General features: G+C 43.2%; 1 long non-coding RNA gene across 1 annotated transcript in view; it reads right to left on the reverse strand.

The window, feature by feature from the left end:
* LOC121922353 overlaps positions 1–17,224 on the reverse strand; it is a 21,266-nt gene extending 4,042 nt beyond the window's left edge. The window contains exon 1 of the long non-coding RNA XR_006102141.1: positions 17,175–17,224. This is a non-coding gene — a long non-coding RNA (uncharacterized LOC121922353). The remainder of the gene's footprint in view (positions 1–17,174) is intronic.
* Between the last annotated feature and the right edge of the window lie 5,089 nt (positions 17,225–22,313).

Consider the following 22,313-nt stretch of genomic DNA (forward strand, 5'->3'; position numbering starts at 1 on the left):
TTGAAAGGTTAGTCTCGCGTTTGGTGGGTGCACTATAAACTCTGTTGTTATTATTATCTCTTACTTTTTGTTTTCTTGCAAACATCTTTTGGGGGAAAAAAAAAAAAAGGAGGCACATTTCCAAGGGGGCTAGGCATCCTTTATCATCTGAAAACAAGATTGCTGTAGAATGCTGCGGATCATGAAATCTAGTGGGGGGAAATATTTCAATTGGCTTGGGCATGAGAACTGTCATGCCAGCAGAGAAAGTGGTTGAAACACTGTAAACAGTCGATATATTATTAGCAATGTATCAAGTTTTGGGGGAGCTGTCTGGCTGGATACCATGGGGAATTCGGGGCTAGATCCAGTGTTATTCTGGAAGCAAGTGTGAACTGTAATACTAGATGGGTCTAAACAAGTTTCTTTCCATCAATGATTCTTTCATTTAAGAAGCTTTATGGCCATGGGAAGAACACACCCACCCCCCACCCCAATATACTAGGATAGTATTAGAAAAAAAGTTTCTTCTCAAGGCACTTCTGAATGGAGAGTGGGAATGTAAGAAGAACTTTGTGCCAGAATCAAACACCAGAACTAAAGGACCTTAACAGACAGGCCAAAATAAAGCTGCTTTGGGTTACTTTGGAAGTATGCTGTTTAAATGGCACACACATCTTAAGAGGCCAGAAGCCGTGCCAAAAGCCACGCTCCAGTCTTTAGGACTGGGTGAGCTTTGGCATGGCTTCCAGCCTCTTAGGACACATGCAACATTTAAATAGCATGCCTCCAAGTGGCCCGAAGCAGCTTTATTTTGGCTTGTCTCTTCGGGCCCTTAGTCAAGCATTTCTGTTCCTGTAGTGATCAACCAAATGCCCACAAAAATGTTCCTTAGCAGGCTCTGAGTGCAACTGCAACTCATGCTTCCAAACAAGCGATAAACAGAGGCATACTGCACCTGATCCTGGCTAGCAAGCCCTTGGTGTCTTATCCTCAATTAAGTTTTTTTTCTAATCCCTTCTAAATCTAATAAAAACAATAATAAAACTTTTATTTATACCCCGCTTTTTGTTAACAACAACAAGACAGCCGTACAACAGTTCCAAATAGTACATCCATTATACAAAGTATCCCCCCTTAAAAAAGATTAAACAATAAGATTTAAAATTACCTAACTATTAAAAACCAATAACAGTGGCAGAGTCAATCTGTTTGAATTGGTTGCCATGAAATGAATTCCTAGATCAACTATTCAAGTCAACTCAGTTTTAGGGGAGGCTTTCTATCTGTCCCATCACTAGCACCAGACAATTTGATGAAGACACAGGAGAGAGCCTTTTTAGTGGCTGCTCCCAGACTCAGAACTCCCTTCCAGGTGAAAGTCCAATGGTCTGCTTCCACTGGCAGGCAAAGGTCTTTCATTTAGGCAAGGACTTTGATTCTGAAATCAAATGGCAGAAGGGTGTTGCAGAAGGGTGTTCTGAAAGTAGGTTTCCCATGTCCCGCCCCCAGGCGGGACAATCCCGCTTTTTGAACCAGGCAGGGGCACCCCGTTCAGGTTCGTTCCTGGACCCGGGTTTTGCCCCAGGTCGCTACAGCGGCTGGCATCTATGGTGTGGGTGGCAGCGTTTGGCCATGTTCGTGCCACTCCAGCGGGCGTTGCGCTGTGCTGCTGCACCGCGCGTTGCACGTCGCTGCAGCCCCACCGATTGCAGCGTTTGCCACCGGCCAGCACCTTCCTGCCCTGGAGCTTTTCAGGGCCCGCGCACAGGCTAAGTAGGAGGAGTTTCTCCTCCTGGGGCTGGCCGGCCAATGGCTGTGGCGGGGGTGGGGCTGTTGGAGCTCCAGTCTGCCCCCATTGGCCAACTCGCTCAAGAGGAGGAGCTCCTCCTGTATTTGCTCCCCACGTGGGTCGGCCAGGGTCCGGCAAGGAGGGTAGGGAGGAAGGGGAGGAGGAGGGAGGGAGGAGGAGGAGGAGGAAGGAAGGAGGAGGAAGGAGGAGAAGGGGGAGGGAAGGAGGAGGAAGGAGGAGGGAGGAGGGAGGAAGGAGGGAGGAGAAGGTGGAAAGAGGAGGAGGAGGGGAGAAGGAGGAAGGAGGAGGAGGAAGGAGCGGGAGGAAGCGGGATGGGGGAGGAAGGAAAGGAAGAGAGTAGCAGGAGGAGGAGGAGGAGGAGTTCCATTCCATTTGTACAGGTCTGCTTTGTTTTACACAATGTTGTAGTGGTGGTGGTTGGTGGTGTGATGATGATGATGATATCAGCCAGCTTCTGAGGGCATGCACTCACTTTTTCTGAAGGCGAGGACAGCGTGACTTTCCAAAGTGCATTTCTGTGTATTTTTGGTGCTTTTAATGCTAACAGGGCTGCTTTGTTTTAACAGTGATGTTGATGATGTATGATGATGGTGTTGATGATGATGATGATGATGATGATGATTGATTGTCATCAGCCAGCAGCTTCTGAGGTCCATGGCCAGTGTAAGTTGCTCTGATTTTTACAACTCATGCACAGTGAAGGAAAAACCAAAGTCCCTTGACCATAGTAACACACTTCTGAGAAGTCAGTGGAATCCGAGGGCAAATCACTTCTTGTTAAACCCACCTTGACATGTTCAGTATGCTTGTCATGTGAACCCATGTTCAGTGTGAAACCCAAAGAGTTGGTGGTTATGCAATAGCCTCTGAAATATGGCAAGCGGCCATGTTTCAACCCAATGGTGCTGTTTGGAATTTGAATGTGGGGGGGGGGGTTTGGCCCGAAAGGGAAGTACATTTCTGCCCTCTGTCTAGGAATAATGCCAAAATGTCCTCCATTTTGATCATGCCTAAGAAACATGCATTATATTAAATTTTAAAAATATCAATTTTTTGTGTGTCTCCCATTGAAAAAAAATATGTCCACATTTGAGGTAAAATTGTCCTTACGTTTGTTCTGGTTTGGAGGTCCTGACTTTATGGCAACCCTATCTGAAAGTGGCATGCTGTGCATTTCTCTTTTTTCCTTTTAATTATGTTTGAAATGTGTTTTAACTGTTTTTAACCATATGCTTTTTAAAGAAAATTGTTTTGTTCAATCAGTCCTCAATATCCCATTTCTCTCCCAGCACAAGATTCAATTCTTATTGTAAAATACAACTTTATTGTATAAAATAAGATTTTAGTTGAACTTCAATTTAAATTATATATAAATGCTTTGGGTCCCATGCCAGGAGACAGGATGGGGGTTAAATTAAATATAAATAACAATACATACTATGTGAAGCAGTACTTCCTTTGTCTCTCCTGAATCATCCCAATGCTTTTGCACTTTGAACACAGGGGCTCTTCGACTGGCCATTAAGTCCGGCCTGTTGGTGGGAGTTGGAGGCGTCGCGTCCACATGACCACACACCCTGACTCCGTCCCCCAGGGTGCTGTGATGCTGTGCACTGCTCCACCTGGTGTGCATGGTGTCACGGCGCTCCTCTGGCACTGTGTTCTGGACAATGCAGCATTGAAGGAGCATCATATAGCCACAGCGCTGTGTTTGTCTATTTCACCTTTCCGTGTGCAAAAAGGAGCTGCTTTTTGCACCCTGGAAAGGCTTAGATTGGAGCTGCGGTGTGCGGGTTGCACATCCCTGGTTCTGCTAGGAAAGGGGGCAGCGTTCGCGCCATCCTTAAATCTGTGTGTACAGTCCCTCCGTTTGTAGCAATTGGAAGCAAAGGAGGAAGCCAGGAGGAGGAAACTGGAACAGTTTAAAAGCAGTGAGATAGTGCTTCAACATTAGATTAATTGGGTTGTCCCTGCTAAGCTGGAACAGTCGGGTGTATGGGAAAGATGTGTGTTCTGCAGCAGGCACTGTAAATTAGCCCAAACTCCCGGATGTGCCTACCTCAGTGCAGTTACATCTTGGTTGTGAATCCAGTGGTGGGGCAATCCTCGCAAATAAGAGGCTTTGTACATAGCATGTTTATGATGCCTAAGTGCTAAGCACAGAACTGTCTAAGTTGAAAAACACATTGTCCTGATCTGTGGTTGTTATATGGCCAAAGGTTGACTCTGGCTTATGGCAACCCTATCCTGGAATTTTCTTGACAAAATTTAATCAGAGAGAAGTTTGCCTTCACCCAGGAGGCTTCCATGGCAAAACAGTAGTTAACGCTGGTCTCCCAGATCCTAGTCCAACACTCAAACCATGACACTATGGTAATGTCCTGCCACCTCACCCCAAAATCTCTCGCTCTTGTTCTCTTGTTTAAATGTATAAAGCCTTCTGGGGAAGTTCATTGCAACTGTAGGTTTAGATTCAAGTATACTTGGGCCTACTACGTAATAATAATAATAATAATAATAATAATAATAATAATAATATATAATAATAATAATAATAATAATAATAATAGTTTTATTATATACCACTATTCCAAAGATCATAGCAGTGAACAGCAAGTAAGCTAATTAGCAAGTAAGCTAATTTGCCCCCAAACAGTCTGGGTACTCATTTTAGCGACCTCGGAAGGATGCAAGCCTGAGTCGAGTTGGGCCCTTTTGCGGCTTGAACTCGCAACCTTGTGGTTTTGAATGATGGCTGCCGTACAGGCATTTAACCACTGCGCCACCAGTTGCTATTCAACTACAGTAGAGCCATTGAATCTTTGGCGGGATACAAACCGCCGCTTTGCGGTGGTCTGCCGCCGCGCCGGTTAGTCCGAGGGGGGGGAGCCGGAGCCTTCACACGGCGCGGTCCCGTGCAGACTGAAAAAGAAGCTCCAAAATGGAGCTTCTTTTAGAGTGCGCGTTTGCGAGGTAGCGAGGCGCCAGGGGGCGCACTTGCATGTCACAAAGGACAAGGAAGCGTACGGACGCTCGCAGCGTCTGAGTACGAAAGATGGCGCAGGCCATGTAGAAGGGCCGGCGCCATCTTGTACGGGCGAGTCCATATTAGGCCCAGGGGCGTCTAGAGAGACGCCCCCTTTTTAAAAATGGGACGTCCTCCGGACGTCCCAAAGGCTGGTTTGTAACCGGCCCTAGCTAAGTATGTCAACGTCCAGAGGTAACCAAAGTTCAGAATCTCAGGCTCAGTAATAAAACCCAGAACAGTTTATTAAAAAACTATAGAGACGTATGACTTATATTGTTAGAACTGAGTAGCAAACATTAAAATTAACTACAGTGCGCGGTTTACTAGGGGTGCGTTTTTACGCGCTTCCAGCATATGGTGGAAGCCACATGCTCCTGTGTGCATGCCCATGCGTGTGCCGCCATGGGCACGAGCCCAATTCATTTGAATGGGGCTTGGCATCCACATTTTTTCCCTTATGCATGGGGGGGGGGGCGGCAATGGATGACCTGCGTAAGCGAAAGTGGAACTGTAATTAAATCTTAGACCGTTTCAAGTTCATGACAGGATAATTCTCCATAAACAGTTTTGCACCTTTCATCCTCTACATTGTCCCTCACATTCTTGTTACATTCTCACCAAGAAATGATCTTTTAAGTCAGCCAGGAGCTATCCTCCTTTCTATGTTATCTCTGTTAAATCCCTACTGTTCTACAATGGCTATATACTACTACACACAATATGCTAACTTTAAACAAATCATGGCAGGTAATTGCCTAAGGTAAGAGTCAGAATTGGACTATGACTGGAGACCAGGTTTGATTCCCTGCTGAGCCATGAAATCCATTGGGTGACCCTGGGCAAGTCATACACTTTCAGTCTCAGGGGAAGGCAATGGCAAACTCCTTGAGAACTCTGCCAAGAAAACCCCAGGCGGATCTGGCCTAACTGCTCAAATACTGGGGCTATGATCAAGAGGAATACTTATAGACCACAAATTTAATCACCTCCCCACTACCCCGAAAAGTGTGATTTGCAGCCAACAATTTTCAATTTCTTTCCCGCAATTAACAATGACATGTAATAAACAATTATCATCTGTACCCCATGGCCAAAGAGTGATCCAAGGTTCACCTTAGTGATGACAATGAATCTGATGGTGGCATCTGTCATGTAGTTTATTGGTGACCCATCTGGAAATAAAGAGATGAGGCTCAGCTCATAGGTTGGAAACAGGGCCACTTTATTTAAAGTATTTATGATCTTTTAACATGAGTTGCAAAGGAGGGAACACATGGAGTAGGGTTTGCTGAGGCAGGGGGCCACCACTAAATGAATCTTGAGTGAAACACTTGAGTGCCAGGAAACCCCCAACATATTGAATTGCTGCCCACCCTACCTTGTTGGAAAGAAGTCCCACCTGAGGATCTCCATCACTCAAGTCCTGTAACATAAAGTGAGGGTGAACCTCAGGTAAACCACAAGACTTATTTTACTTCCCTGTGATCAAAAGGGCCAGTTCCAGAGAACTCTCTTTAACTAAGAGATGTCTTTAGCTGCTCTTATCACTCTTTCTTGGCACTGCCTATTTAATTGTGCCATCCTGGCCAATTGTCCCACCATGACACAGAGTAGGGCAGGCAACTCCTTTGCTCACAGAAAAGGAGACAAAAATGTAACCAGAAAAAGCCTGCACGGCACAATATAGTTAGTAGGAAGATGGGATGAAATCCTCTGTCAAAAGAGGGGATCAAAACGGTAGCTGGAACGTAAATACATAGTGGGCTATTGGTATCTGTTGGGATTTGGTTCCAGGAAACCTGTAGATACCAAGGCTGCATCTGCAATACAGAAATAATCCAGGTTGGTACCACTTTCACTACCATGGCTCAGTGTTATGGAATTCTGAGAATTGTAGTTTGTAGTGGCATCTTCTCTAAGAGAGAAGGCTAAATGTCTCACAAAATGGCAATTCCCAGAATACAATAGCATTGAGCCATGGCACTTGAAGTGGTGTCAACATGAATTATTTCTGCTGTGTGGATTCAGCCCCAAATTCATGAATGTTCAAATCCCATTATATACAATGGGGTTATAAAATGGCAAAATTGCATTTTGGAATTATTTTAAAAAATATTTTCAAGCAGTGGATGGTTGAATCCATAGATGCATAATCCATGGATATGGAGGACAAACTGTACTTTGTTGCACCTTTGTTGGATGCATGGTACAACAGATCTGCACCCTCGCACATTTTCTCCCTCTGCCCTCATTCCATCCAGACCAGCAAAAAAAGGTCTCCTCCCTGTGCCAGTGAGTCAGATATGAAGACAGATTTCAGGGGTAACACTGCATGTTGTCACTCATACATTCTTTTCAGTGCTACAGTTAACTGTGTGCTATTGAGAATCAGTGTGGTGTATGATTTGAATACTGGGCTGGAGTTTTGGAGATTCAGATTCCACATCTCACTGAGCATTGAAACTCTCTGGGTGAGCAAAGTTCTCTGCCTTAAGCTGACGGAAGGAATGGTAACTATAATAGAAATGATAATATCCCCCTTTCCTTTTGAATTTAAAAAGGATTATTTTAGTAGCTATCCTGGCTATAGATAGCTATGTTGGCTTCTATAGCAGCAAAAGCTTTGGGAACCACCTCCCTCTGGCACATTATGAATGAGAGTGGGATGATGCTCCTTCAAATTATTTATGACCAAAGCTTCATATTACCAGTGACCTGTCTCATTTCAAAACTGCCTTGCAGCCAGGACTCGAGTCCATCCAATTAGCTAGACGACAGAGAAGCCAGGGGACGGCAAGACAATTTGGCAATTAGCCTAGCCAAGGCAGGTCAAATCCTCCTCCTTTTCCTCCTATTGCCTCAACCCTCCCTTCCTTTAGCCCTCAAGAAATTTACCAGGAAACCTGGAGAGGGAAGCTGTAAAAGATTCATTCTTGTTGAAACCTTTCAAGTGAATTAGATTTCTGATGTACAAGTACCATAGATGCAGCCCAAAAGATTTTTTTTATGGCACAGTGGCAGTTCCCCTTCTTGTCATTTAAACCGATGAATCACCGAGGGTAATGGTTTACAAGGCAAATGGAATGTTTTCTTGTATGTTCATGCGAAGAACTTCCTGATAATGACACATGGCATAATGAAAAATGTGCCACTGTGGGGATTTGAAGCAAATGTCCGCATGTCAGATTTTTCCACAAAGAGGTCCAGACTGGTTTTTATGGGAATGGCTGCACCCATGCACTACCCCGTCACTTGAATCTATGCACTGATTTCATGACGTGTGTATTGGTTAGGAATATAAATCTTTGTAAATTTCATTCTTGCAGGGAAGAACTAATAACCTTATAATTTGTTCTTTTGCTGCGAAAAAGGCATCAAAAGCAGTGTACTTTTTCAAGGACTATTGCACTTTGAGACTTATTATTTGCTCTCTCCCACCCCAAGGTGGATGGGATTTTGTGCAGAAAATGGTGTTTTTTCCACTACACTCTGAGGGAGTTTGTTCCACTGTCGAACAGCCCTTACTGTCAGGAAGTTCTTCCTAATGTTGAGGTGGAATCTCTTTTCCTGGAGCTTGCATCCATTGTTCTGGGTCCTGTTCTCTGGAGCAGCAGAAAACAAGCTTGCTCCCTTCTCAATATGACATCCCTTCAAGTATTTAAACAGGGCTATCATATCACCCCTTAACCAGGGACTTAGCCAGGATTTTAGGAAGGGGGGGGGGGGTCCAGACTAAGTGCCACCATTATAACGGGGCTTAAGTGCGGCGGCGCAGCAGCACACACCATTCATTTTTCTAACGGAAGGGGGGGTCCGGACCCCAAGAACCTCCCCCCCCCCCTTGGCTACATCCCTGCCTTAACCTTCTCTTTTCCAGGCTAAACATCCCCAGCTCCCTAAGTTGTTCCTCATAGGGCATGGTTTCCAGACCCTTCACCCTTTTAGTCGCCCTCCTTTGGACTCACTCTAGTTTCTCAATGTCCTTTTTGAATTGTGGTGCCCAGAACGGGACACAATATTCCAGGTGGGGCATGAGCAAAGCAGAATAGAGTGGAACTATTACTTCCCTTGATCTAGACACTATACTTCTATTGATGCAGCGTAAAATCGCATTTGCCTTGTTAGCAGCCGCATCACACTGTTGACTCATGTTCAACTTGTAGTCTACTTGGGCTCCCAGATGCCTTTCACATCTAGTCTCATTCAGCCAGGTGTCCCCCATCCTATATCTGTGCATTTCATTTTTCTGCCCTAAGTCCAGTACCTTACATTTCTCCATGTTGAATTTCATTTTGTTAGCTTTGGCCCAGCTTTCTATTCTATTCAGGTCATTTTGAATTTTAATCCTGTCCTGTAGGGTATTAGCTACTTGTCTTAATTTTGGTGTCATCTCCAAATTTGATAAGTATACCCCCAATTCTGTCATCCAAGTCACTGATAAAGATGTTGTATAGCACTGGGCCCAGGACAGAGCTCTGTGGGACCCCGCTGGTCACTTCTCCCTAGGATAAAAAGGAGCCATTGTTGAGCACCCTTTAACAAAACCTGATGAGGGTCTTCCAATACTGAAGAAATTCATTTTGCAAGCAAATTTCAAGTATTTTTGAATATTCTTTCTATCCTTATTAGTAAAATCTGAGACACAATGATACAATCATCTTGGCCAGAAGGAAACATGCTTGGGACAAAAGCAATACATTTCAGTATATTGGTAAGGCAGTGGTAAAACCTTGAGGCAGAAGCTCCAATTCACAGTCAGGATAACTAACAGGAATATGAAAGACAGTGACATAGTAAATATTGGTTGGAATTAGGGGTATCCTACATTCATGCCAATGTGGATCCTCAGAGATTATCACACCAACTGTTTTCTCCCGATCTGGGTATGGGTTGAGACTGGCCTGAAATCATGTGTTATCGCACAGCTCTGTGCCCAGATTGGAGGCAATACATATCTGATTGGGACTTCTCCCCTACAGTGGTGCCTCGGGTTATGAAAATAATTCGTTCCGCGGCCGCTTTCGTAACCCGAAAAGCCTTCGTAAGCCGAAAACCCATAGGCGCTAATGGGGAAAAAAGCCGCGGCTCTGCCGCGGCTCCATTTAAAATAGCGCCGGAGTTTTTTTCGTAACCCGAAAAAACTTTCGTAACCCGAAACAATAAATCCCTATGGGATTTTTTCGTATCCTGAAAAATTCGTAACCTGGGTATTTCGTATCCCGAGGTACCACTGTACTTAGCAAAAAATGGTATTTTTCTGTTCATTGCAAAGTATGGGAGAAGTTCTAAGCAAGTACAGGATGCCTCCAATCTGGGCACGAAGCTGTACAATAATATCCATTCATACATAGTGTCAACCTGTGCCCGGATTGGGGGGGGAAAACTATGCAATTATCTCCCTCCTCTCAGTGTTCATGTATCAGCTTTTATTTATGGTATTTATACCCAGCCCTTCAGCCCTAAAGGCTCTCAGACCAGCTTACAATTATTATTATTTTTAATTAGATGGTTCTCTGCCCTCAGGCTTACAATCTAAATTTCTCAATGCTATGGAATTCTGGGGATTGTAGTTTGTGATGGCACTAGAGCGTCTTTACAGAGAATGCTAAATGTCTCACAAACTACAGTTCCCAGAATTCCATAGCATTGAGCCATGACAGTTAAACTGATGTCAAACTGAATTATTTCTGCAGTGTGGATGGATGCATCCTTGAAATTAAAGAGAAATGTGCCTGGTTCTAACAACCACACCATTATTATGATCTCATGCTTCTGCCCATCAACAATACGATGATAATAAAAGCTCAGGCCCAACTTGCAGGGCAGTTGCTGTAAGGACTGCAACAGTAAAATGCATGTGAATTGTTCAGTCTTTTATTTTTATTTTATTGCTGTTCTTGTGCCCCTTCAAGTCATTTCTGACTTATGGTGACCCCAAGGTGAATCTATCATGGGGTTTTCCTAGGCAAATTTCTTCAGAAAGGAGTTGCCATTGCCTTCTTCTGAGATTTAGAGTGTGTGATTTGTCCAAAGTCAACCAGTGGGTTTCCATGGCTGACTGGGGATTTGAACTCTGGTCCTCTAGTGTCCTCATCCAACACTCAGACCATTTCATCTCATTGGCTCTCTTTTTATTTTTATTTTTATTTTTTATTTAATTAGCAATGTTTATATCCTGCCATTCCATGAATGAGCTCAAGGGATATAGAACGCTCCCATCCTCTCTTCTTCACAACAACCCTGTGAGGTAGATTAGGTTGAGAGAAATTCACAGCCCTACAATCACACCGTGAGTGGGGACTGGAACCTAGATTTCCCATATCCTAGTCCAAGTCTTAGGCCTTGTTCCCACTATGGTTTAAACTAGATTGTAATTCCAAATGATCTGGTTTAAAACACCATGGTTCCCACTTAATTTGAATCACTGAAGTGATTCAGAAAGGGGGGACCATGGTTTCTACCCATTTATCCCAGGTTTTATCCATTTAACCCATGTCAAAAAGCCACTGGTAAAATGGGGTGTTTTTGGGGCTGAATCGATTTATTTGGAAATAAAGAGATTCAGCCCAAGTGGGAACCAGGAGGAATCAAACTGGATTTGAATCCACCTTGGTTCCCATTGGCAGCGGCTTCCCCAGCCTCCATGCCTGCTCCATCCTCAGTCCTCTCGGCCTGCCTCTCTCCTTCCGCCCCAGCCTCTCCTCTGCCCCCAGTATGGCCAGGAGGACAGAGGGAGGCATGGCAAGGAAGCTGCGACTTTTGCTTCCTGCACCAATTCTTGAAACCGGCGCAAACATAGTGGGAACCACATTGTTTGCTGAACCGGTTTCAGGAATCAGTGCAGGAAGCGAATGAAGAGGTAAGTAGGAATTAGGCCGCAGACTACACTGGCTGCCCAGAAATCACTGTATAGATGTGAAGCAATTTCATTCTTGTCATATAACACAGAATTTGAGCCTAGCGAAATTGTTGCTTTTGAAACACAATCCAAATATCTCTGGAGCTGGCCTAATTTCCTCTTTTTATAACACTTTGTTCTACCTTGGTAGTCATTTTGATTTTTCCCCCCTTGCCCTCTTTTCCACTGCCTGTCAGCAGTATATAGCCCTCATAAAGTAGAAAGGCAATTGCCATCTTACCCTCAACCCTGCTTGTAGGATCATAAATATTACGGGATCCACTTGACACTCACTGCATGTTCTGTAATGACCTTGATTATTGCTGGCTGACCAAGGCTCCATATTGCCTCTTGAAAGATTTCCTTCAATGCCTCCTCTTTTCCCTTTCCTTGGGTGCATATTTGATGGTGGTTAGCTTTGCAGATTTTATCCATCCTAAGGCCTGCTTATGGAAATTGTGTGTGTGTGTGTGTATGTGTGTGTATGTGTGTCACATTTCTGGAGATTTCCATAAGCAGGCCTTAGGATGGATAAAATCTGCAAAGCTAACCACCATCAAATGGGGAAAGGATGGCAAACGGCATATTTGAAATTAATCAAACCCCCTCAACACCAAATATATTATGCTAACATGCCAGGGAGAGAAAAGCTTCAAGCTTTATCATGGTTGAATGTATAAATGAGCCTCAAGTATTGGAAAAAGTATTCTCTTTTTCCACCTCCGCCAGCATACATACAGAAGAGCATTCCAAATCTGAATTACAAACAGCAAACTCCCTTGCTGTCTGGTAGAGAAATTCTCATTGTTGAATGTAGGGATGGGAAAGTCTTGTTGGAGTCAGCAACCTTTGTATGCCAGTGCTCATTAATTAATAGTTTGCATTATGGTGGCTTCTGGTTTGCTTATTATATCACCCCAACTCTCTTCCTGCATCATTCTGACCTGCAGTCATTGGCTACCATTCTGTCTCGCAGTTATAGACTCCTAAATGCTCTGTATTCACTAACACTGTGTAATCATTATCCATGCCACTAGTGCCCTAATTGTAAATGCCCCCACAAACCTACTTTTAACAGGCAGCAGCCACACTGAGAAATGGACTTCTGTTTGGCTGGTGATTAGGGTGCAACAATCCCTCAAGGGATTGAGGCTGTGACAGTCCGAGGCAATTTATTGTCGTACCCTTGCTTACTGGTGGGAGGGGTGGGAAGTGTCATCTTCCTGAACCCCAATCACCAGCAGAGCAGACCTCCATCTCTTTGAGTGGCTGCTGCCTCTTAAAAGTAGGTTTGGTGAAGACCAGAGAGGTGCTGGAAAGGAGGCTGGCCAAAGATCAGTTGCCACCACCATTGCCAAAACGTGTGACCACAGGAGGCCAGATAAGTGCCAGCAGGGAGGCTGGCTGGATATCAGCTACTTGCTGCTGAAACATGGGGCTACAGATGACCAGAGAAGTGCTGGCAGGGTGATCAGCTGGAGATCAGCTGCCACCACTGCCCCAAATTGCTTCCTTTTCTGTTTCTGAATCTGGGACTGAGGAGGATGGGCAGAGACAAAGGATGCCAGATCTGGACCATCATGACCTGGAGAGCATGAATGAAGTGGCAAGGGGGAGGTGGACAGGAAAAGAGAACAGACCTGAAAGGAATGAGACAAAGAAGGCAAAGAAGGTTACACTAAGGTGGCACCTACTGGGCAGCAGCAGTAGTAGTAGTATGGAGGGTCTTTCCAACCCTAAACAAGTGACATCATAGCTAACACATGTTGGCACTACGTGGAGGGAGGCAAAAGTGAACCTTATCACAGTAACCTTTTGCCAAGAAAATCCCAGGATGAGACAATCCAAGACAGAACAAAGAAGGGGGGGGGGGAGAGAAAGGAGCAGAACAGAGGGCATGTTGGGGGAATCCAAAAAATAAATAAAAATAAGACAGGACTAGAACACAAACAGAGAGCAAAAGAGGAGCCATAGTGGGAAATCACAAATAGAGAATTGATCAAGGGCCCAGAAGAACTTAAAAAGATGGGAAGTCAAAAACATATGTTCAGCAAAACAAATAATATCCAGAGCAGCACGGGCATGGAATGTGAGAAGTATGAGCCAAGGGAAGCTAGACATAGTTAAAAAGGAAATGGAATGCATAAACAGCAATACTAGGAGTGAGTGGGCTAAAATGGACAGGAATGGGTCATTTTGATAACTTCACAGTGTACTACTCAGGAACCCAAAAACATATGTACAAAGGGGGTGGCTTTCATAGCGAGAAGAGATATAGCAAGAGCGATAAAAGGATAAAATGCAAAGTCAGATTGAATCATGTCAATAAGGCTGCAGAGAAAACCCATAAACATTACCATCATCCAAGTATATATGCACCAACCAGAGAGTCAGAGAAAGAAGATATTGAGAGATTCTATGATGGGGTTCAGGGAGAAATAATAATAATAATAATAATAATAATAATAATAATAACAATAATTTCTTATATTCCGCTTTTCTCCAAACAAATGGACGCAAAGCGGCACACCAAAACAGGATTGCTTGATAATGACAGGTGACTGGGATGCTAAAGTAGGAAGCAAAGAAGAACCAAAAACTGTATGAAGATTTGAACTAGGTAAAAGAAGTGAAGCAGGAGAGCAACTAATACAATTAATCAATTCTGGATTTGGCCCAGATTGTCCCGTATGTCAACTGGACTGTTTGCTGTGAAAACAAGGTAAGATCAATTTATTTGGTCAATGCAGACATGCCCAAAATCTCAGTACAAAGCATGGAAGTAGCACTGTAAAATGTAACAATTTCTTGTAACTACTTCCTTGTATTAATAATAACCATTAAAATGAATATGCAGCACAGAGGTTCCATAGAGTTTTCTTCCTTTGCAATGAAGATGAGTTTCCCCTCATCTTCATTACTATACCTGTTATACCTACTATAGTATTCATTACTATACCTGCCCCTGCAAAACAAAAACAACCCTGACTTTTTATTTTGTTCTTTATGCCAAGCTACATGAGACATGCATGACTTATTTGCAAAGCTAACAGCAATCCACAACGTCCCCTGGAAGCAGATCTTCCTGGGAGTGCTCTAAACTATAGCTTTAGGGCAGTGGTCCCCAATCTGTGCCCTTTAAGAGATTTTGGACTTCAGCTCCCAGAAGTCTCAGTCACGTTGGCCAATAGTCTGGGATTTTAGGAGCCGAAGTCCACGATCCCTTAAAGAGCACAGTTTGGGGACCACTGTCTTAGGGTGTCCTAGCACCAGTGCCACGAATGTGTATTGAACAAAATTCCCCCCAGCATTTGGGGGTAAGGCACCCCCTCTGCTTGTTAAGTTCATTCCTGAAGGAAGCAATGAGTCTTTTAAATAATTTTCTTCCCACTGCAAAGAAGTCTTCAAAAACCAAACAGTTTTTGAAGACTATTCATAGTTTTGGACCTTCTGTGCAAAATTCGTGGGTAGAAATTGAAAAAAAAAAAAGCCAGGGCAAATAAGCATTGCTTGAACTTTGTGTGGGTTAAGTCGTGAACTGTAAAGATTCTAATCAGTCAAGGATTTTCCTTGTCAGTGTTTCCCAACACAATAAGAAATTTATTTTATAACCATTTAAAAATAAAATAAGATTTAACTCTACAGCATTCTGGAAACCTCACCATTAGCGCTTCCAGGAGGCTTTTCAGAGAGTTCTTATTGTTGCAATGAAGCTGCACATGTCCCAGATGGCTTGGATTTTGGTTTAAGGAAAGGGCAAAAAGTCAGTTTTCTGCAGCACGGAGGTGACTTGCTGTCTGCAATCCCGATTCAGGAGCTGGGGAGCTTTATATGGGCTTTCTAACCTCTTCAAAATAATCAACAACACAGGATAATGGTAATGGTAACATGTTGATGACTTGTTATGAAACACAACCTGATCAATAGAGAAAGTAACAAGAAATGCAGTAAATTTCTAATTTTAAAGCAACATTCCAAGCACTGCCTAGGTCTGATCCAGCAAGACTATTTTATATCTTTTATGTTCTTAAAGTTTTCCACAGTGTATTCTTGCTTTTGATTCACTCCTTCTACTGAACCTGCTCCAGTGCACAAGATGCTTTCTCCTAATGTGCATGCAAAGCACACCATGTACAATATTTTTTGTTGTTTGTTTCACTTCATGTCAGACAAGTAATGACTGAGCCCTTGGTATATGTAGGAGGCTCAGTGCAATCACATCTATAGATGATTGCATTTTTCCTCCCCTTGCAGTGTTTCTGACCTATTTTTTTTCTAGCAAGATGCAATCCTCCCCCCCCCCAATAAAAATAAAAATTGAAAGATGGATGTTTTTTTCAAGTTTTGATTTAAGACTGTGATATTGAAAGGAAAATGACCAAGGCCAGGGGAGATTTTGTTTATTGTGACAGGTTGTGATACAGAGGGTTACATACAGTTGCCTCATAGGATTTCAGAGGGCAAACTTGAACAGAATCGTGCCATCCTGAACCAGTGTGGTATCGTGGTTTTAGTGTTGGACTAGCATTCCAGAAAACCAGGGTTTGAATCTCACTAATCCAGTCCCTTACTAGTGTGGAAATCCATTGTGAAAGCATGCCTGAGAGGCAGCCATTGTCAGAACCAGTTAAGATCAAGTAGAATATTAGACATATCCAGTTATTTAATATTCACTTCATGTATTCAGTTCATATATGATCACTGTTGTATGTTTAATATATATATTGATCTAGATCAGGGGTAGGCAACCTTTTTGAGTCGGGGGCCAGGTTGCTGTCCCTCAGACAACTGGGGGGCCGAAGCCGGGGGGTGGAGCTTCCACCCTCCAGGACCGGAGCCACATGCCGGGGGTGGAGCTTCCACCTTCTGGGGGCGGAGCCACATGCCAGGGTGGAGCTTCCACCCTCCAGGGGCGGAGCCACACACTGGGGGTGGAGCTTCCACCGAAGCATCATCATCATCATCATCATCATCATCATTATCATCACCACCACCACCACCACCACTATCATTGTTACAGCAGACCTTTGTTACAGCACTTTGGAAAGTCACACTGTCTCACCTTCATAAATAACAAAAATAATGAAATGAAATAAAAAGCAATAATAAAAATAATGAAATAAAAAAACAAAAATAAGTGTTATATATTTTTAAAAATTTATGGAAAAAACCCAAGGCAGACCTGAAATGACTCACCTTTCCACCTCCTCCCCCTCTTTCTCATCCTCCTCCTCCTCCTCTTTCTCATTGAGAGGGCATTTTGCAGAAACAACACCCAGGGCAAGTAGTAATAGTAATAATACTAATAAAGTTGCAAGCAAGGAAATTACTAAAATGCAATTGAAAATAAACTGCAGCAAGCATGCACACAGTTTCAACCCAGAAAAGTCACAGGGTGCTGAGAGGGAAGTTTGCACAAAGAACACCCAGCTAACCCCCTCCCTCAATGAACCAACCTCTCGCCTTGTTGTGGCTCCAGCTGCTGCTCTGGCTCCCTGGTTCCCTTTCTCCCTCGCTCTGTCCTCCTTCCTTCTGCTTCTCCTCCTTTCCCTGCTCTTAGGGAGGAGGAGGAGGGCGGAGGGCGAGGTGGAGCCTGCTGCAGGCCCACTGCAGCCCCTGGAGCCCTATTGGAGTGCTCCAGGGGCTGCACCGGGCCTCCTAGATGGGCGCCGCCATTTTGTTTTTCAAAATGGTGGCCAAAGTCTCACGTGACCTTTGCCATCCTGAGATCACGTGAGACTTCGGCCGCCATTTTGAAAAACAAAATGGCGGCCGGAGCAGTGTAAAAACGGGGGAAATCGGCGGCAATCGGCGGCAGGACTGTACAGGGGCCGGCAGGAAAGCCTTGGTGGGCCAGATCCAGCCTGCGGGCCGCAGGTTGCCGACCCCTGATCTAGATAGTTCTCTGTGTTAAAACATTGTATAGTGTTGGGGGTTGGGAATATAAGGTAGAATATTACGGGTGAGGTTTGGCTTGTGGATGGGGCCCTGCTAAGGGGTTTGGAATGTGGGATAGAAGGTAACGGTTCTTCAACTGTAAGGTGGTTGGTTGCCATGATGATTGAGTCCTGGGTGGGGTTTTAAAGTGGGAACTTTTCCTTGTGCCTTCAGATTCTGCAAAGATGTGCTTGTGGTTACTTCTGCTGTGCATCATACCATAAACTTTCTTGTTTTACATTAAGTTGGTTGTGGATCATTAGCCTGAGGTTCTCAATTCTCACAGCCATACACCTTCTGTTCTAACAAAGTCTCATTCTTAGTCTGAATCGGCTGATACACCAACTGTGCCCTTTTCTGGAACTGGGAGACCTGGAAACTATAGTACACACACAGGTAACCTCAAGACTTGATTTTTGCAATGCGCTGTACATGGGGCTATCCTTGTGCCTAGTCTGGAAACTACAATTGGTGCAGAATATGGCAGCCAGGTTGGTCACCGGAACAACTAGGAGTGACCATATAACACCAATTTTGAAGTCACTTCACTGGCTGCCTGTTGGTTTCCGGGCACAGTACAAGGTATTGGTTATCACCTTTAAAGCCCTATATGGCCTGGGTCCAACTTATTTAAGAAATCGCCTACTTTGATACACTCCAACTCATACACTCAGGTCCTCTGGGAGGAACCTATTGCTGCCCCTAAAGAACAGATTAGCTCCTAAGCTCTGGAACAGCCTGGCAGATGAGATCTGTCAAATTACCAACCTAGACAGCTTCAAGAAAGCTGTTAAGATGGATCTTTTCCGGCAGGCCTTTAAAGTACTCAGCCATAAAATGATTTCTCCCATATATGTTATGATTTTGCCCATCGTTATTAGATTTAATGTTTTTATGTAATTTTAACTCTGTTTAATTCTATTTTAAGGGGGGATATGGTGTATATGTTTGTATGATTTTAAATGTTGTACACCACTGTGATTGTTTTCACAAAAAGCGGGATATAAATAAGTTTTATTATTTATTATTTATGAATCAGTCCTGAGTTCTTTGTAAGCTGCTATTTTGTGAATGACTGGAGCTCTTTGAGAGTGGATATGTTTTGTATAGCCAGCATGGTGTACTGGTTTGAATTTTGGATTAAGACTCTGTGAAACCAGAGTTCAAATCCTCACTTAGCCATGGACATTTACAGGGTGACCGTGGGTAAGTCACACTCTCTCAGCCTTAGAGGGAAGCAAAGCAACCCACCTGTGAAAAAGGTTTGCTAAGGGAGCCCCATGACAAGGTTGCCATAAATCAGAGCTGACTTGAAGGCATATAACAACATGCAAACAATTTCTTTAAACCAGTACAGTGTAGTGGTTAGAGCATTGGACTAGGACTCCAGAAGAGCAGGATTTGAATCTCTGCTCAGCCAGGGAAACCCATTGGGTGATCTTGGACAAATGTCTCTGCCTAAGATGAAATCCTCTAAATAAATCTTGCAGAGTAAATCCCATGATAGGGTCTCTATACATCAGAGTCAACACAACAACACAGAACAGCAACAGAAGCCTGCCACTTTCCCAAAGAATCTTGGTAATTTTAGTTCTGTGGAGAGGGTCTCCTTTTTGCCAGACCTTGACCAACTCTGAGGAATGCCACTCCTGTTAAATTGCTGTAAAAACAATACACAGTACATGGCTTGACTCACTCTCCTTCCAGTCCCTATGAACATCAGCAGTTCTGCAGACCACTTTTGTAACATATGGTGTAGTTTCAAAAAATTATTTATTAATTAATTTATTGCACTTATATACTGCCTTTCTCCCAAAACGAGATCCAGCAGGAAGAACTGTTGTTAATGGGAGTGGGAGAAAAATGGGGAAAATTCCTGGGCTATGCATCCAGGCACCAGCGCTAACTTGAAGAGACTCTCTGAAATTCACAAGACAAAAGAGAGAACTGTCTCAAGATGCTGAAAGATGGTCTTAGGTTGCACTGGAGAAATAATCCAGTTTGACACCACTTTAACTGCTATGGCTGGATGCTAGGGAATTCTGGGAATTGTAGTTTGTTGTGGCACTAGAGCCCTCTGACAGAGAAGGCTAAATGTCTCACAGAACTATAATTCCCAGAAATCCAGAGCATTTAGCCATGGCAGTTAAAGCAGTGTCCAGGTGGATTATTTCTGCAGTGTGGATGCAGCCTTTATTAGTTATATATGATGCATTCCAGCCTGTGGATACTCTTAAGGTCATCTTCTTGGGCACTACACTGGTACCCCGGGATACGAATGCGCCGCGTTACGAAATTTCCGGGTTACGAAAAAATCCATTAAAAATAATTGTTCCGGGTTACGAAGGTTATTTCGGGTTACGAAATTTTTTTTGGTGCTTTTCGGCGCTTTTTCGCACCAAATCGCGGCTTTCGCTATTAGCGCCTATGGGGCTTCGGCTTGCGAATGCTTTTCGGGTTACGAATGGCGCCGCGGAACGAATTAAATTCGTAACCCGGGGGAGCCCTGTATATAAAAATTACAAAGGACAACACATAAATGAATGCTTGACATCATAATGTATAAAAACTTTATTATATTTCCACATTGCCTTATTATATATTTTCACATTTTGGGCTTTTTAAGAAATAAAAGTTATTGGACAATCACACAACACATGGGACTTCTCTTTTTCATTCTTTTACCGAAGACTAATACAGCAATATTTTGTGTAGTTTTCTCCCAGAATTCCAATGTCCGAAAGCATTGTGGAGGATTTCCCCCCTTTTATTCCAGTATAATTTATCTTAAATGAATTTTTTTAAAAAAAAAATCATTCTGGACTATTTTTCTGTGTAGAAAAAATGTAGAAAATGTTATTCTTGCACAGGAAAGTGTTCTATGTGCAGGAAACATGGGTAGCACTGAAGGCAATTTTTTTGTGTATGCAAAATAACTGTGTTCTGCACCAGAATAACCCCCAGAAGACTTTGGGATGCTTGAATATGGGGAGAATACTGTGCCGAAGCTTTTTTTTTCTCCCCTGCAGCAGGGAGAAAACTGTAATAATTATTCATCCTTGTAAGTGATGATGGAATAACTGAGGATTTACATTCCCATAAGACAACATTAGTTGTTTCCTTTTATCACCACATATTTACTACCAGAAATAAAAACAGGAACTTGAAGGATTTTCTGCCAATGTGTCACTGGCTCACTTAGGTACTATGTATTCTATTCTAGCTGGATAAGGAATGCCATTTGGCTCTTCTGCCTCAGTCTACAGAATATCTTGAACCAGTCCCAGTCATTATGTATCCAAGGAACTTGACCAATACCATACTCAAGAATGCTAACTTTCCAATGCCTACCTCCACCAGATTTTATTGGATTGAGCTCCCAGCATTTTTCACTATTGCCTATGTTGGCTAGGGCTGATGGGTTTACACTCCACAGCACCTGAAGGGTCACTAGATTTCTGCCCAGAGGTTGAGGGCTTGATTTTATTTAAAAAATGGAATTTCAAAAATACAGCACATTTCATTACCTTTTGCAGTGTTCAAGTGCACATCCTATACAGCATGGATGAAGAAAACGGAGTGTAGTGGCTACATGCACTCTAATCCCTTTTTGGTAGTCCCTGAAGTCCCCCCCACTCCAAATATCCCCCAAGCTATTTGATTTTAAAAATTGGATGGCTTTTCCGTACCCTTCCTGTCCTCCCACTGCTTTTAAAATGTCATAGTTTCAGTATCCTTCTTCCACTTTTCCTCTTCATCCTGGCTTGCTCCACTGGTACAAACAATGGTCCTAAACACATTGCAGAAATAATCCCATTTGAGACTGTTTAATATAAATAATAAATTGTTTATTTATATACCGCTTTTCCTTGTAGATCAAAGCAGTGACAGCAGATAAATATGACCAATGTCATAATACAATAAAAGCAAATTAAGAGCAATAATACAATTTTCAATCCAGCATAATTATCTAAAAACAGGCAATTCAACAATATTAAAATGAAGGATATATACAACATAGTCAATTGGGGAATATTTTCACTACAGGGAGTTGGGAGGTAGCTTGTAGGAGGTAGGTTTTTAATATGCCTTTTTAAAGGCTTCCACTGTTCCACTGAGGTGGATCTCTTCTGGAAGAGCATTCCAGAGAGCAGGCGTACTTCTGTATAAGCTCTTTGATAGGTAGTCGCCAGTCTCACCTTAGGGGTTTGAGTAATATAACCTGTTGTTCTGAGAGTGGGGGTGGATTATGCAGGAGAGGCGTTCCCTCAAGTAACCCGGGCCCAACCATTAGGGCTTAAACTGCCCTGGCTCAATGTTAGGGAATTCTGAGAACTGTAGTTTTGTGAGACATTTAGCCATCTCTGTCAGACAGCTCTGGTGACACAAAAACTATGGTTTCCAAGGTGAGCAAGGAAGGTAAACAGTTTCAAACTGGATTATTCTACAGGTGTTTTGGACCTGAATTAAAAGTGCAAAAGGAGTACACAGCAGAGGAGGTAGACTCTTGCCCTTATTTAGTATTATTTATTTAGTTCATTTCTTTCTGACTTTGTCCCAGAAAGGGATTCAAAGCAGTACACCAATAAAATGGTTCAAAAACTTTCCAATAACAATTTAAAAAAACAATTGAAATAATCTAGCTAAAAACAGTATAA

The sequence above is a fragment of the Sceloporus undulatus genome, chromosome 2 (assembly GCF_019175285.1).
Source record: "Sceloporus undulatus isolate JIND9_A2432 ecotype Alabama chromosome 2, SceUnd_v1.1, whole genome shotgun sequence".
In the NCBI taxonomy this organism is placed as follows: Eukaryota; Metazoa; Chordata; class Lepidosauria; order Squamata; family Phrynosomatidae; genus Sceloporus; species Sceloporus undulatus.